This window comes from Otolemur garnettii, unplaced genomic scaffold (genome assembly GCF_000181295.1).
Source record: "Otolemur garnettii isolate 467f Iridium unplaced genomic scaffold, OtoGar3 scaffold00003, whole genome shotgun sequence".
In the NCBI taxonomy this organism is placed as follows: Eukaryota; Metazoa; Chordata; class Mammalia; order Primates; family Galagidae; genus Otolemur; species Otolemur garnettii.
The window spans coordinates 39939456-39954835 of NW_003852398.1; the positions used below are offsets into that span (position 1 = coordinate 39939456).

Genomic DNA, 15380 nt, shown 5'->3' on the forward strand with positions numbered 1-15380 from the left:
AAAAAAAAAAAAAAGCCTGAAGCCTAGAAGGGCTTTCTCAGATAGCGAGTTTAATGTAATTTTGAAAGGTCTGAAACCAGGATTCAGAGGTCGAGTTGCTCTTCCAAGGTCAATCTCCTCTTGCCATCTCATTTCCCCTGCCTGTCCTTCCACTAGAGTCAGCATTGCCACAGTCCTACCCAGGCCAACCACACCCTCCCTGAGACCTTGGCACCAAGAGAATCACTCTGCTCCCTTTTATGTCTCAGTCTCACATTCTTAACTAGAAAAACAGCTGATAGAGTCCACAGTGAGCACACCAGAAGAACGGAACCTAACTTCACACTGCGGATACCTGTTCACACTCAGCAGCCTCTCCCACGGGTGCCCCTCCCTCCCACCTCTCCCCCACATCCGCAGTGCAGTCAAGGCCTGGTTCATTTACCTGCTGGACAGCCTTTCTCTCCAGGGACCTTTTCATATCCAGGACAGCACTCATAGCTGATAACTCTGCAAGGAGATAAGTGAGCATGTGCATTAGACAGGGCTCTACTCTGCCCCTGTCTCGGGGTCTCTCCAGGAAGAAACACCAGTACAGCTGAGACAGGGAGAGCAGATGAAACATTGTCCTCTTAGGATAGCGTTGTTCAGTTTTTATCTCATGGCACACTGGAACCTCTAAACTTCCATGGCACACTTAAATCATGTTGATTAAAAAAAATAAAAAAAGAATATACTTACTGTGCTTTGAGCCTCTTTTGAAAATAATTTAATTAATGATCTTTAAAAATGTTGAAGCATACCTAACATCCACTCATGGCACACTAGTATGCTGTGGCACACAGGTTGAAAATCACTGTCTTTGATCATTTGTTAAGTTATACCTGCAGCTTCCACTGGCAAGGAGCTTCTCACCCCTCCTCAGCTTTGTAGAGTGTTCCTGAGGGTTACCATCATCCATGGCAAACCAACTAGAAAACAAAGGACCCCTGCAGCATATTCAATGGTGTGATGACAACCATAACTCACTGAAAATTGATCTCCAATGTTACAGATGGGGAAAGCCAGTGGTTAGCATTCCTGAAGGGGCGCAGGGTCCCTGCACCAGTCCTGGCTCTGTGTTTGCCACTAACTGACTGCACTATCCTGCAGCCATCCTTGGATTAAGTCTTTCGTGACCTTCCAGCTCTCTGATTAAATAACCAAAAAGCGAAGCATGTATGCGATCATTAAGTTTTTCTCAGTCCTCATAATCAAACTTTAAACATTAAAATGAAAAGAAAAACAAAACTCCTCTGCTGAATATGCTTGGATTTTATTTCTTTAAATTGAAAAAAATGAATCAATAAAAATATTTTTCTGGTTTCAAATTGAAAACGTTTGGAGGCAGCCAACATTGACAGTTCGCAAGATTCTTTGCATGTGGATGAACCTTAGACTGACAGTGTATAGTTTTAGCCTTTGAAATCATTTGTTCTGGAAAACTGAAAACTTTATCTGCTCTTAACTCAGACCAGTCCATCATAGCACATTGACCATTGTCTGGAGATCAGAAATATACAGCTTCAGCTAACCCAACACTCTGGGAAGCCCCCCAAAGACTGGGCATTTCAAATCCCATGGCGAGGAAAGAGATTCTCTGAAAGCCTACACTTAAAAAAAGTCTTGCTTACAATCCAATCCCCAAGTTCTATCAAAGGCCACCCGGCCCTGGCACAGTAAGAACAGCCTTTCTGTGGCAGGCTGGAACCAAATACAAACGGCCACATCCTTCCCCTCCCTTTCTCATGTATAGATATGCCCTTTGGGACAGGAGAGAATGCAGACTTTAATTGCAGCGGGTTTTACCACAGAACTGCTCACTGCAGGCTCTCACAGGAGGTTTAATGACGTTACCAGAAGGGAGGCAGGCAGACTGGGAAGAATTATGGGCTTTGAGGCTTTGGGGCTCTGGGCTCTGGGAGGTACTCTCAGTATGCCTGGGACGTCCTGCCTGTGTTAATTTAATTGGAGTTGTCTCAGGGAAGACTTAGTCAGTCAAGTAAGATGAAGCCTAGTTCATTGTTATCCAGGGGGTTGTTTCAAAGACGGATGAGCGAGGATTCAGGCAGCCAGGAAACTGCAGGTGTCACTTTGCTAGAATTGGGCCCCAGGAAATGATGGAGGAGAAAGCTATACATTTTCTTCTTCACCCTGCTCTCTCCATCTTCCCACCTTCTTCTGCCCTTTTCTCTAGTACTTCTCTCCGCCTATCCCTTTCTAACCTGCCACCCCTATTTATAAGGGCTAAACAGGCTGTGGTCTCAGGACTGACGTTTACCGACCTGCAATTTTATCTTCAGAAACTAAATTCATCCCCTGCAACCAAGGTAAGATTTTATTGACACACTTCTGGTGTAAGAGGAACTTGCCTTGTGATCCATCAGTAACTAGCAGGGTTGACCTTGAAAGTCCATTTCTCTCTCTGGTCTCAGTTTCTTGATCTATAACATGGGGTGAAGTTAAACCAGATGATTTCTAAGGTTCCTTCCACTGTCATACCCCCAATTTTAATCAAAAGACTTATTTCTAGGGACAAAAATGCACTCTTCCAAAGAAGGATAGTGCCAATTTCTTCTAGCTAAATCAAGGGAGAGCTCCAAGCCTTTAACCCACACCAGAGAACACCCATACATGGGATCCCAGGCTTTCTCTGATAAATACCAGGGTTCTATGGCTGAGATTAGGTCAAATTCCCTAAACTTACTTTTATTCTGAAAGTGCGTGTGTGAAATTCCACGGAGATGGAAAATCACAGTTGGAGGAACAGTCCTATCCTCAGTAGTCCTCATCTTTGTCCCCCCATGCACATGGGTGCTGCAGCCAAGACTCCCGCTGAGCTGGCTGAAGAGTTTTCTTCTACAATTTTGGCTTCTGAGTTCCACCCTCTGAAAACCTCAAAAGAGCTGAAGAGCTCAAGGGGCCTCACAGGATTTCACGGAAGACAAGAGAAAACCAACTCCCCAAATGTGAACCTTCTTGCCTGGAGGCCAGGTGTATGGGTGTGTGCTGGGTGGGGGCATGTAAAGAATGATACCAGGAGACATGGAAGGCTGAGGGGCTGCCGGGGGCAGATCTAAGCAGAAAAGTCTCAGCATGGAGCAGGGTAAGTTAGGATGGAATCAGAAACCCATAAGGACTCTGAGGGGCAAAGGGGTTTCTTAAGATCCCAGGTGGGGAGAGACAGACTTAGGACTCTCCTTGTATTTCATCAAGGCCAATCCTTTCTCCATGTTCTTGGCAATGCGCATATTTGGAAGATAGGAAGCTGAATTGGAAAGTTTGACAGCTGGAAGACAGGAGTGGGGTCTTCAAGGTAATCAGGGCTAACCGTTGTCAGCGCTCACTGTTCCTCTCCATGTGGGCCTTCTGCACCAGTGTCCCACAGTGGCTGGACCATGCTCTGCTTTCACAAATTGTTGCCTCATATAACACACTGCATGACTGAGGCTTAGTCCCTGAGGCCACAGCCTCCCCTGTCAAAGGTTTTTTCCTGGTTAACAGAGTGTGGCTCTCTGCCGGGAAGCTCTGTCCTAATCCTCCTGTCCTGGTGAACCCCCTCGCTGGTCCGCTTTCCTGCTGCCCACCGTCTGACACCTCCTCCACTCTCTAGGAGTGCCAGAGTCAGCCAGGCCTCTCAGCCTGAGCACAGCAGCCTACGGATTGAGAAGGTGCTGCAGCTGGCAGTACGTCTGCTCATCACTGCCACAAAAATACCAGCCCTTGTCAGAACTGGTCTGCATGGCCCCAGAGATGCAGAGGAATGGCAGGCTGACACAGCAGCCCGTTGAGACAATCTTGACCAAACCTTGCTGGGCTGACAGTCTCCACTGTGGCTTCCTGGCCCCAGACCCTGCCCCCCTGAGGCTCAGCCCAATGTGCCACCCTACTTGGGCTTTGTTGCAGGAGAACATGGACTCTGGGGAGATGGGCTGGGGGACAATCAGAACTGTGAATCTGCTACCATCTCTCTAGGATGCATGCAGGGCAGGACAGAACAGTAGGGTCTCCCAGCTGCCCCCTCCTCACCCCTCAGGTCCTGGGCTTCCCTGCACAGAAAAGACCAATCTGTTAGTCCCTGAATCTAATCTCATCAGCCAGAGCTGTTCTGATTAAAGGATCCTAGTTTCTCCTCAACCAGACATAATATAGTAAAGAAAAACCTCAGGTTAGAAAAAGTAGATCTTCTAGGGCAAGGAGCTATTAATTTATTTATTTATTTATTTATTTATTGTTTCTCAAGTCAAACGAACAATTTGAAGAAGAAAGTGAGAAAAGGTGCCTGATTTAGCAGATTGAAAGGAGGGGTGGGCAGAAAGATGCTGTCAACCCAAAGTCTGTGTATAGGGATGTTCAAGAAGCTGACCTGTATTTCCTGCTAACATTTTCACTCATGAATAGATAGAGAGGAGTACTGATATTTATCTCCTTAAAATAATTTCCCAAGACGTTAATATAAGTTAAAACAATCACTCTCTCCCCAGAGTGCTTCATGGGTTTAGCCAGCTGTTCTGGCTGTCAGTGCCTGGGGATTAATGAGGGTAGAGAAGTCGGCGGATCAGGGCATGAAGCCTGCAAGCCAGTCTCCTGTAACCCAGGGCAAACCATTCAGGATGTCATGGTTTCCAAGAGGAATCCCAGAGCAAACAGGCCTGTCGCGTCTAGACATCTGATTTGCCCCATGGACTGCCTGCCTGGAGTGGTTCGTTTTCTACACTCCTGCCCTTGGAAACTTAGCTGAACGGATTCTTCAGCCTCCTAGTAGAAAATCAGGGCTTGCTTTAATGTACTGTATGCCATTAAAGGTGAATGGTTATCTGTTGTCTTCAAAAAACAGACAAGTTGGGGGGAGGGTGATCTGTGTGCAGTGTGTGAGGGCATTTGGGGGGCTTCCTGGATGCTGACTGTCTCAGTTCCTATGCCCCTCAATGGATAAGGGGTTTTAAGGAGCCCCCTTGCAGCAGAAGGTGAGCAACTGTGGGAGGGTTGGTGACTCTGAGCCTGTGACCCTGAGGAAGCCTTGTCTCTGGGACCCACTGCCACAGGTTTAGGGCTGTAGAGAGACGCCTACAGGCCTGCTCACTTGTGTACCTCCTGAGTCACTGACATTAGCTGCTGGGCTTGATTCTCCCTGGGAAGCACCGAAGAGTGGGCTGACCTCCCCTGCCTAGTAGTGGATGTTTCTGAGCAAGTCACATGGGCGTTCTGAGCCTCAGTCTTCCCATCTATAATGGGAAGATCAATAAATCATATTGAACTTATAGGGTAATTGTGTAAACTGAATGAGCTTACATATGATGCTTGATATTTACAAAGTGATCAGCTGTTGAGCTTCTTTTAAGAAAAACTCCAGGATGAGCACAGTGGTTCACACCTTTAATTCCAGCACTTTGGAAGGCAGGGGCAGGACTGCTTAAGACCAGGAGAAACTACAGGGCAAGGAGGGGCGACTGTAGCCCACCTAAAGACAGCAGTGCTAGGTGTGGCCTGAGCAACAAAGCAAAACCTTGTCTCTACAAAAATTATTTTAGAAATTGGCTGGTAGGCTGGGTGCCTGTAGCTCAGTGGTTAGGGCCTTGGCCACATACACCAGGGGCTGGCAGGCCCAGGCCTGCTAAACAACAATGACAACTACACCCAAAAAATAGCCAGGCATTGTGGCGGGTACTTGTAGTCCCAGCTACCTGGAAGGCTGAGGCAAGAGAATCACTTAGGCCCAAAAGTTTGAGGTTGCTGTGAGCTGTGGTGCCACGGCACTCTACTGAGGGTGACATAGTAAGACTCTGTCTCAAAAAAAAAAAATTGACTGGTGGTAACCACCTGTAGTCTCAGCTACTTGGGAGGCTAAGGTGGGAGAAGCACTTGAGCTCAGGAGTTTGAGGTTACAATGAGCTATGACTGTAGCACTGCAAGGGAGTTCACATAAGTACTCTATCCCAGGCAATACAGCAAGACCCTGTTTCCAAAATAAAAAAAACAAATACCACAAAAAACTCCAAGTATTGAACTTTAAAACTGAAGCTAGGTTAATAATGTCTTACATACCAGTGATCAAATCACATTGTAGCAAATAAATTCCCCATAATACATCCATAGAACTCAATACACAGGGCCTGTGTTAGTCTCCTGCTGCTTGTTGTAACAGATTATCACAAATTTATTGATTTAAAACAATAAACATTTATTAATTTAAACAATTCTGGAAGTTAGAGTCAGAAATCACCCTGATGGGTCTAAAAATCAAAGGCTGCATTCCTTCTAAAGGCTGTAGGGCAAACTCTATTCCTTGACTTTTCCAGCCTTTAGTGGTACCCGTATTCCTTGGCTTGTGATCCCATCATTCAAACTTCAGCTTTCATCATCACATCTTCCCTGAGTCTGACCCTGCTGCTCCCTCTTATATAGACTCTTATGATTACATCAGACTCACCAGATAACCCAGGATAATCTCCCCTCTTAAGATCCTTAAGACCCTTTTTCCATGGAAGGGAGTACATTTACAGGTTTGCAGATTAGAAAGTGCACCACTTTCGAGGGTCATTTTTCTACCAACCACAGGGCCTTACCCTAGATGGCACATGGGTTCACATAAGTACTCAAGACAATAAAACTCCATGTCAGTTGAGCAGCCTCTTAGTTTATAGAATGGGATGGAACTTCCAGGAAGCACTGCCCAAAACAGATGTTTGGTAACTCTCTGGTGTTGGTTTATGCTCAATCCCAGTTATCTTGGAGAAGTTTACTCCTGGATTCGAGCTGGCTGCACGGGGAACATGATACAGGGAAGAAGTGCTGGCGTGGGTTTGGGGAAAGCCTGGTGGCTTCTCAACATCTTTCTCTTTTCCCACTTGGGATCAAGGTTGTGGGACATGAGAACAGGAGGAAAAGGATGGCTCTTCTTCAGCTTCGTGTTAGAAGTCTCTGGGTGCCCCTCCCAGAATGACAACTACTAGAAATAGCCCTTCCAGCTGATGGTAAAGCTCAACCATACAGCTGGCTTTGGTAAAAGTTAAATCTCTAAGCTTTAACATGGTGTTGAAGAAGCATTAGTATTTTAGCCTCTGGACAAAGCAAGGCCTGCTACCAGAGAAATGGGAGTGTCCTGCCAGCTCATCTGGCTCCAGAGAATGGCTTTTGCACTTGTAAAATGTGTTGCTTGTGAAAAAATGTCAAGACTTTTGGAATGGATAGCTGCCACCCTACCTGCTAGCTCCCGCACTGGCCCTCCCTGTGCCACGTTTATGATGTCTGCACTCCTGTCCTGCCTATTCCAGCCTGTGATGCCAACTCAGACTTGGCTGTTAACTAGGCTTCCTTTCCCTGGGGCGCACACAAGGGAGGCCTGTCGAGACATAGCCAGGCTTCCTGACCACAATTTCCTGCACCTTGCTCAAGGTGCCACATGTAAAAGTTTTATGACTACTACTGAAACCAGGGCCTGAAATCTCAGAGGGACAGGCCGTCAGTCTCCCACAATCCTCTTTGTCTGATGAACCATTGTATCAGTCTGCTGAGCTTTAGGATCTGAAATAAATGCTGAAGTGAATTTCCAAGTAATAAAATTCACTCAAGCCACTAAACAGGGGCTGATTGGTAACCACTTCCTGTAATAAAATCCATATGTTGGGCTTGACATATAACACCAAGGACTGATGTCCTTCTCTCTCTGTACATGCAGAAAAGCCATCATCTGAAGCTCCTGTAGCTCCACCTGAGGCCAGCAGGGTTGAGTGTGGCCAGGCTCTCCCTGTAGGAGGTGGAATCCAGGGCCCCATAGCAGCAGGTCAGTGGCTACAGGCTCCTGTCTCAAGGCCTGTACCTGTTACTCTGTGACCTCACCTCCATGTGCCTGCTTTCATCTGGTCTCAGGCCCCTTGATGACACTTGGCTGCCAGTACCTGACCCCTCTCCCCTTCCCACCTGACTACCCTAATACTTAGCTCTAGCCACATGGTTGTCAGACCGCAGGCTTCTCACTGGTCTCAGTCCTGGGTCTGTCCACAGGAGCCCTGCCAAGCTACTCCCACTCAGCCCTCTGAGAGAATGGAGATGGGTTCAGCCTCTTCCTCTTCTCCTCTCTGAGTTTCTGAATCTTTTCCAACTCAGTTCCACCTTCCTGACACTGCATGTGATGTTCCAGGAAGGGCTTCTCTTGTCCTGGATCATGAAGTTTTATATCAACTCATGTTTTTCTATCCTCATTTCCTCTTTTTGAATGTGGCCTAAGTGAAGTTGAACGTGACTATCACCTCCCTCCGGCTTTCTAAGGCCTGGGCACCGGGCTTTGCCTGAGCTGCTCCAAACCTCACTTGTGTTCAGAAACCACACCCCACCTGCACATTTCCTCCCTTTCCCGGTGCCTGGCCTGTGTGCCCACTAGAAAGAGAGCATTGCATCACCATGTCACTGCACTCTCAAAGCTGAGCCTGACTCCGGGGGGAGGCCCCGGCCTAGTGTGTCAACACACAGCTCTGTTGCTTGGTACCCTGTGCTGTTACACACACGGAGGAGGCAGGTAACAAGAGCCAGTAGGCCAAGCGACTCATCACTGACCACAGGGTCAGCCTGGGAACTGCCGGGGAATAGGAACAAGCTACTGTTAACTAGGTGAGCAAATGCTTCAACACAGGGACACCTGAAACAGCCTGGCTGGCGCCACCCTGTAGCCAGCTCATCATCACCCAGGGCTCCCATTTTTAGAGAAACCTGAAATAACAGAAAGGTGGTGGTCTTTGAAACTTAAGGCTCTGAGATGCAGAAGAGCTCTTGGCTTGGCACCAGTGCTTTGGTCACCTTCCAAGAAGCAATTATGTGGGACCTGGCTTTATGTTTAATTAAACAATTAATTAACTGCTTGAGTAGATAATATATGCACATGGAAAAAAATCAATCAGTACTAAAGGTATTCTGTTTTTTAAAGTTGGACATAATGGAAGGATGGGTGGAATTTGAATAATCTTTTTATTCACAGCAGCAAGTATTAATGCTAAGCATCTGTTCACTGAACGTGGACAGTGTGTCTCAGCTCATTCAACTACAGCTTGGGGGCTTAGGAACCAGCTGCCATAAACCTGCCCTGCACAGGCCCCTAAGGATGGCTGGCCTTTCTCCAGTTGTGCCCCAATTCCTAATTTTCCTCAATGCATCCTAGGATTGATAACTGCATAACATAATCAGGGTCACACATTGGGAGATTTACTTCCATGTAGTTTTTAAGGAAAGAGCATTTCCCTTTCTTTCAGTTGATTATTAAATTGGAAGAGATGTCTGCTCAAAAACAATGTCACAAGCAATAAACTTAAAAATCCCTGACATTGGAAAGTATTCAAGATAGTGGCTTAGACTGTCTTAATCCTCCTATTATGCAGAAGAAAGGAAGGTCAGGCCCTCATAAGTGGCTCAGGAGAGTTCCCATGGCCCATAGCATATCTTCCTATCTTTTTGAATGTGGCCTAGGTGAACTTGAATGTGACTATCATCTCCCTCCAGCTTTGTAAGGCCTGAGCACTGGGCTTTGCCTGAGCTGCTCCAAACCTCACTTGTGTGTTCAGAAACCACACCCCACCCGCACATTTCCTCCCTTTCCTGGTCCCTGGCCTCTGTGCCTTTCTCCTGTAGGAGAAAGTCAGCTTTGAGATCTACTGATGTTTGGTGCTAAAAGAGATTAAGTTTCCCCAGAATCTGTTAGAACATGCATGCTACCCTGTTTCTATCAGGCAGCAAGGCACTTGGAGTAAAAGCTGCCTCCCTCCTTGCTAACAGAGGCACCAACAAGTCCTTTTGTAACCACACTGGTCCATACCCCATTGCTACTTTTGTTTGTGTTTATGTGGTTTAGGTTTGCAAATCTGGGGGTGACAATAATAGCAGCTAGCATTTATTGAGCACTGACTAAGTGCCAGACACCATATTCCTCATCACAACCCCATAAAGTAGGTCCTTTTGGTATTCCCACTCTATAGTAGGGCAATGGAGGGTTCTAAAGGTGAAGTACCCTGCCCAGGTAAGTGGTAGAGCCAAGGTTTGAGTCAGAGTTCTTAATTTGCTATGCTTTCTCCTAGTGTGCATATGTCTAGACACTCTAAATCTTCTAGAGGTGTTTGCCTTAGGGCCGCAGAGCAGGGACTCTTTAGGATAACTTCACCAATGGGCCTTCTTTTCCAGAGTCATGTGTTGGTAGCTTCTCCACTGAACATTTGTATCATTTTGTGAGAACTGAGATGCACCTTCCCCACCACGTTTCACGACTCTTGCACTCCCCAACCAACTAAAAACATACCCAAGTTTTGTCAGCAGCCTGAAAAATGCAAAACAAAATTGGCCCAGTTTCCTAAAGAAGCCACTCCCCAGCATACAGTTCCCTGATGTGTTTGCACATGCACCTTCATGGCTCTTTAGGCAGCCTGACCGTTTAGAAGGCTGGCCCAGGCCAGGGGCACCTGCAGCCACCATGCATGTGGCGGGGCCTCCTTGGCGGGTGGTGGTCTCGGGTGGTCACAGATACTCACGTTGACTTGCCACAGATTTTCCTTTGGTACCACTGTTTGCAGTTGGTGAAGTACTTCTTGTTAGTGCCAATGAGCTTCTGCACAGCACACACGTTGGGGCTGAAAACAAAAGCAACAGAGTTAGCAAGGTGGCTAGCACATCCACCTCACCTTGATATCCTTCCCATCAAGTCGGCCTTCCTGGGCCATTAGAACTTTCTAGAAATGGAAGAGAGGACAGCCATCTCAGTCTGAGTACCTGGAACTAGCTTGGGGAGTAGACAATGGACCCACCTACTAAGATTTCCATTGGTCCTCAAGAAAGCTTCCTCTTGAATTAAAAATCATTAAAGTCTTTCTTACACATTGATACAACGTCATGTAGGTACCGCTTTGACATGGGCAATTGAGAAGTGTAAATAAAAGCATTTCCAGGCAGCTCCACATACACACATACTCTAGACCAGCCGCCTGGCTCCCCATGGCAACCTATCATGAGTCTGTATCCTGTAACCAGAGGTCACAGTGGGGCTGCTCCTCCATGTAACTCCCACTTGTTCTTCACTGAGACTCCAGCTCAAGTCCTACTTGCCCCAGACAGCCTTCTTCCAGTGTCCCAGGTTGGGTGCTTCCTTTCATCCTGTGACCTAGGATATGGTCCTTATTTGATGCTGGCCACCAAACAGAATCCTATAACTGATCCATATGTGGGGTGACTGTTTCTTCTTTTAGCTACACTCAAAAGAACTTTGGGAGCAGTGTTCATCCTCATTCTGTCTTTCACATCCTACCAACCAGTTGGGTATAGAAGCAGCTTTGAATGAGCTCATTGAAAACCCTGCTCCCCAAACCACCCAGATGAAAAGAATCACAGGGACACTGTGCAAAAGCAGAGGGCAAATTTCCTAGGGTTCTACTGAGAAGCCTTTTCCAGAACCACCAGATTTTGTTTCTGTGTGGTTTATTCCAGCATGCCAATTCCCGACTGGAACCATGTTCAGAGCAGGGGACAGCAGGACCTTTACAGGGAGTCCCTGGAGAAAGGAGGCTGCGGTGGCTGTGTGGTGACAATTGCAAAGGGATCAGTCAGTCTTCCTGAACAGGAGACAGGTGGTTCATCTGAATGAATCCCAGTCAGAGGAAAGCAAAGACAACAGAGGGTTCAGAGAACTTCAGGTAGCATTCAAAGGGTGAAGTCTTTCTTTAATACCAATTCCTCTGTCACTTTACAAATGTGATCTGCAGACATCATTTGATGTGCAGGGTTTCTTTCAGGAAGACACTGATATTACAGTGAGAGCTACATGGAGTCAGGGGGTGGGAGTTCATTCTGACCCTTTCCTTATCTGCTCTGTCTCTTCTACCACATGTGTGTCACCTCTTGTCCAGTTTTTTTGTTCAATAGACAAAGAGGAATAGGTCAAGGAGGCACAGTGGACATTAGTGAATCGATGCAATAACACCGGGTGACAGAAGTGAATTCTGGAGAAACTACAGGCCAGCAGAGGGAGGGTCCCTGCCTTCTTAGTCCTAGCTGGGTCTGACCAAATGTTTCAGCCTCCAGATTTCCAACCACCTGGTTCTCTGTTTGTTATCTCACTGGTTAGACAGTCCCCAAATAACCCCAAAGAGTCCCTGTTGGCCATCCTCCAGCCCTAGGTCTTATTTATTGTTGTATAATCCCAGCAGTAGTTCTATCTGACCAAGCAGGAAACAATTACTGTCGATGAATTCCCTGCAACTTTCCGTAGGCGTTTGGCGAATCTTCAGTGAGTCTCTTGTGAATGTGGCTCCCACATTCCTCTATAGTGTTTCCACTGCTGCTGCCCTTGTAACAGGAGCAGAAGCTGGGGGCAGCTGTGACCCTCTCCCTCTCACATCAGGAGGCTGTAGGTGGCTGTATACATAGGAAATTTACACTGAAGCTTAATTGAAAGTAGCAAGCCATTTCTGGACATTTTGCCTCAAGTGTAACAGTGGTATTGCTCAACTTGGATTTAAAATCAAGTGCTTTAGAAGATTCAATGCAGTATTTGGATGTTGATATTTGGAAGTGTGATTGTGTTTTTAATTCTTGTTCAGTATTATTTTTCCCCTTTCTTTCCCCACAGCAACACAATCAACAGACTATGTCATAATAACTGTCTCCCACCAGCCTTCTGTGTTTGAATAAATCACTCTATCTCTCCAAGCTGATGTTTGGCCATCTGTAAAATGGGAACATGAACAATAGATTTCATTGTATTGGGGTGAAGATGAAAGCCAACAGTGGTGATAGGTGATAAAGGGCTGTGCACAAACAAGACACAATTAGTATTTTTTCTGACACATCTTGGAGCACACTGTATTTCCTTAAAACAGCAAAGAAGTTTTCCTTCCCTATTCTCCAGTTCTCACTTTGAATGCAGGGTTAGAGCTTGAACAAGGTTATCCATTTGCACAGGGGGCCACACCCATGTGTGCAAGGCCAGTCAGCCCTGTGGCAGCCCTACTTGTTTCAGGGACAAGTAGTTTAGAGTAAGCGCCACTGTGCCTGCAACCATTTTGTCATGGTTCACGTGCCCGTGCATCCAGATTTTATTGGGAGAGGGGTACTCCTGTAACTTTTCTGATCATTTGCCCACCACAAAGTACCATAAGCCTTTCCAACTGCACTGTGAGACGCTAATCAAGAGGATTAGCCTGCAGGGTTACAGTGAGGAAGTTGATCTAATATCTGAAACTCACAATCAGGAGCATCTGGATTTTTTAAAAAGCTCTATTTTCCAGCTGGTCAGTGAATCTCTGGGCTCTGAAGGGAAGCAAGTTTGCTACTAAGAATGGTTCTTGGCAGCTCAGCACCTATAGCTCAGTGGTTAGGGCACCAGCTACATGGACCAGGGTTGGTGAGTTCGAACCTGGCCTGGGCCTGCTAAACAATGACAACAACAAAAAAAATAGCGGGGTATTGTGGCAGGTGCCTGTGGTCCCAGCTACTTGGGAGGCTGAGCCAAGAGGATCACTTGAGCCCAAGAGTGAGGTTTCTGTGAGCTGTGACGCAAAAGCACTCTACTGAGGGCAACATAGTGAGACTCTGTCTCAAAAAAAAAAAAGAATGGTTCTTGGTGGAAAGTCCTGGACACCTTGGGAGATCCTTAACTCGCTGTACCCATAGATGCCCTTACAGGTAGTGATCATGCTGCAGGCCATGCTGTAGGGATCTTCTCCTGACTACTGGGTAGGAAACAGAAGAAGCAGAAACCTCCCAGGCAGATCGTGGCACCTCTCAAACAACATGGCAGAGGGACCAAGGTGAGGCGGGCAGAGACAGTAAAAATACCGGGTGCTGACATTTTGACTTTGAGGCCTTATATTCCCCTTGTCTTTCCCACCTGCCTCTCACCCTCTGATGCACATGGCCTAAGCCAGAGGTGAGTGTCCCACTTCCCTAAGGACCCCAGGATCTGCAGGTGCTCTCCTTGTTCCAGGTGTTGAAGTTGCGGCCTGGCCTGGCCTGATCTCACTCTGCAGGGTATCGAGCAGCAGCCCCCCTCCCTGAAGCTCTAAACACCTGAAAGGCCAAGTTACACCATGAAACCACTGGCCGAGGAAACAAAGGTATAGACTCCCTGAAACAGGCAGCCTGTACCCACACCCTGAGTACTCCTGGGTGTGGAGAGCCAAGGCTTTGTCAGGGCCTGTGAAGTCACTCTGTCATCCCCAACCATGAGTTCTGATCTGAGTACAGATCTGTCCATTCCCTTGGAGGTGTAGGCACTTCCTGGGGTGTGAACGCCAGACCCCGATGGCATTTGGCCATCCTCTAAGGAGCCGTTACATGACTTTACTCACATATACTTTTACCTATCGTGGCAAGGGAGGTGGCACAACCAGGTAGGCTGGAAGTTGCAGCAGAGCCTGGCCATGCCAGTTTATGTATGAAGCAGGCCAGGCCTGGTTTGGGGTGTAGAAATAGCGTCCACCTCTGCCTGGATCCTGCTGGGGGCTTTACCGGGTCAGACCTTCTGCCTGGGTTATCTCCTGAAATCAGCATCTCAGAGGAATGCTTGCAATGATAACGTCCCACATTCACAAACCCAGCTATTAGTTTAAGAAAGACTCCAATCCTGGCCCCTGTGTAGGACAAGGGGAAAGTGGTGTGACCTCTCAGGACTCAGTTTCCTCAGCAGTGCAACGTGCATGAAGCTCGATGAATTCTCCTGCTTTGCACGGGCAGGGGAACGGACGTCTCCCTGCCCTTGCCATGCCCAGGTAGTGCGGTGTAGGACACAGCCAGGGGCACAGCAACCTGAGGCACCTTGGACACTGCCACCTTGTGTGGCCCCAGGCAGCTGTGTGGAGTCGCTGCCAGGGACTTGGCGGGGCTGGAATATGTCAAATGCTAGGTGGGCTTCCACTTCGCCCAGGGCTCCTTCCCATGGTGATTCTGGGCAGAGCGCTGCCAACTCCCCCTTCCTCCTGCGGGCTGGGAGGAGAGGCTGAAAGTGCGGGTCAGTCCCACCTCCAAGGCTGAGTCGGGGTCGCTGGTCAGTACCCCACCTTCTTCTTCTCCAAAACGTCCCCAGCTGCTGGCTTTCCCGCCAGGGTGCCCACCTCCCCCTTCCCTCCCTCTGCCACGTGCAGCGGTGGTCCCGAGCGCCCCACGCTGCTGCTTTTCCTTCTGGCTTTGTCCCGCGAGCCCCCCCCGCTGCTGCTTTTCCTTCTGGCTTTGTCCCGCGAGCCCCCCAGCCCGCTCCGAAGCCCCTCGAGGCGAGCGCTCGGGGCCCGGCGACCCGTCCCTCTCCCGTCCCCGGCGGGGCGGCTCGGCTTACCCGTGCTGGCGGCCCCGGAGCCGGCTGTGCTGCAGCACCAGCTGGTAGGGCGACTTGGCGGGGC

General features: G+C 48.0%; 1 protein-coding gene across 1 annotated transcript in view; it reads right to left on the reverse strand.

The window, feature by feature from the left end:
- Positions 1-15374, reverse strand: part of TGFBI (transforming growth factor beta induced) — a 32343-nt gene extending 16969 nt beyond the window's left edge. Inside the window, exons 1-3 of the mRNA XM_012808076.2 lie at positions 15317-15374; positions 10527-10625; positions 425-489 (exon numbers count right to left, since the gene is read on the reverse strand). The gene's annotated coding sequence lies outside the window, so the exon portion shown is untranslated. The remainder of the gene's footprint in view (positions 1-424; positions 490-10526; positions 10626-15316) is intronic.
- Between the last annotated feature and the right edge of the window lie 6 nt (positions 15375-15380).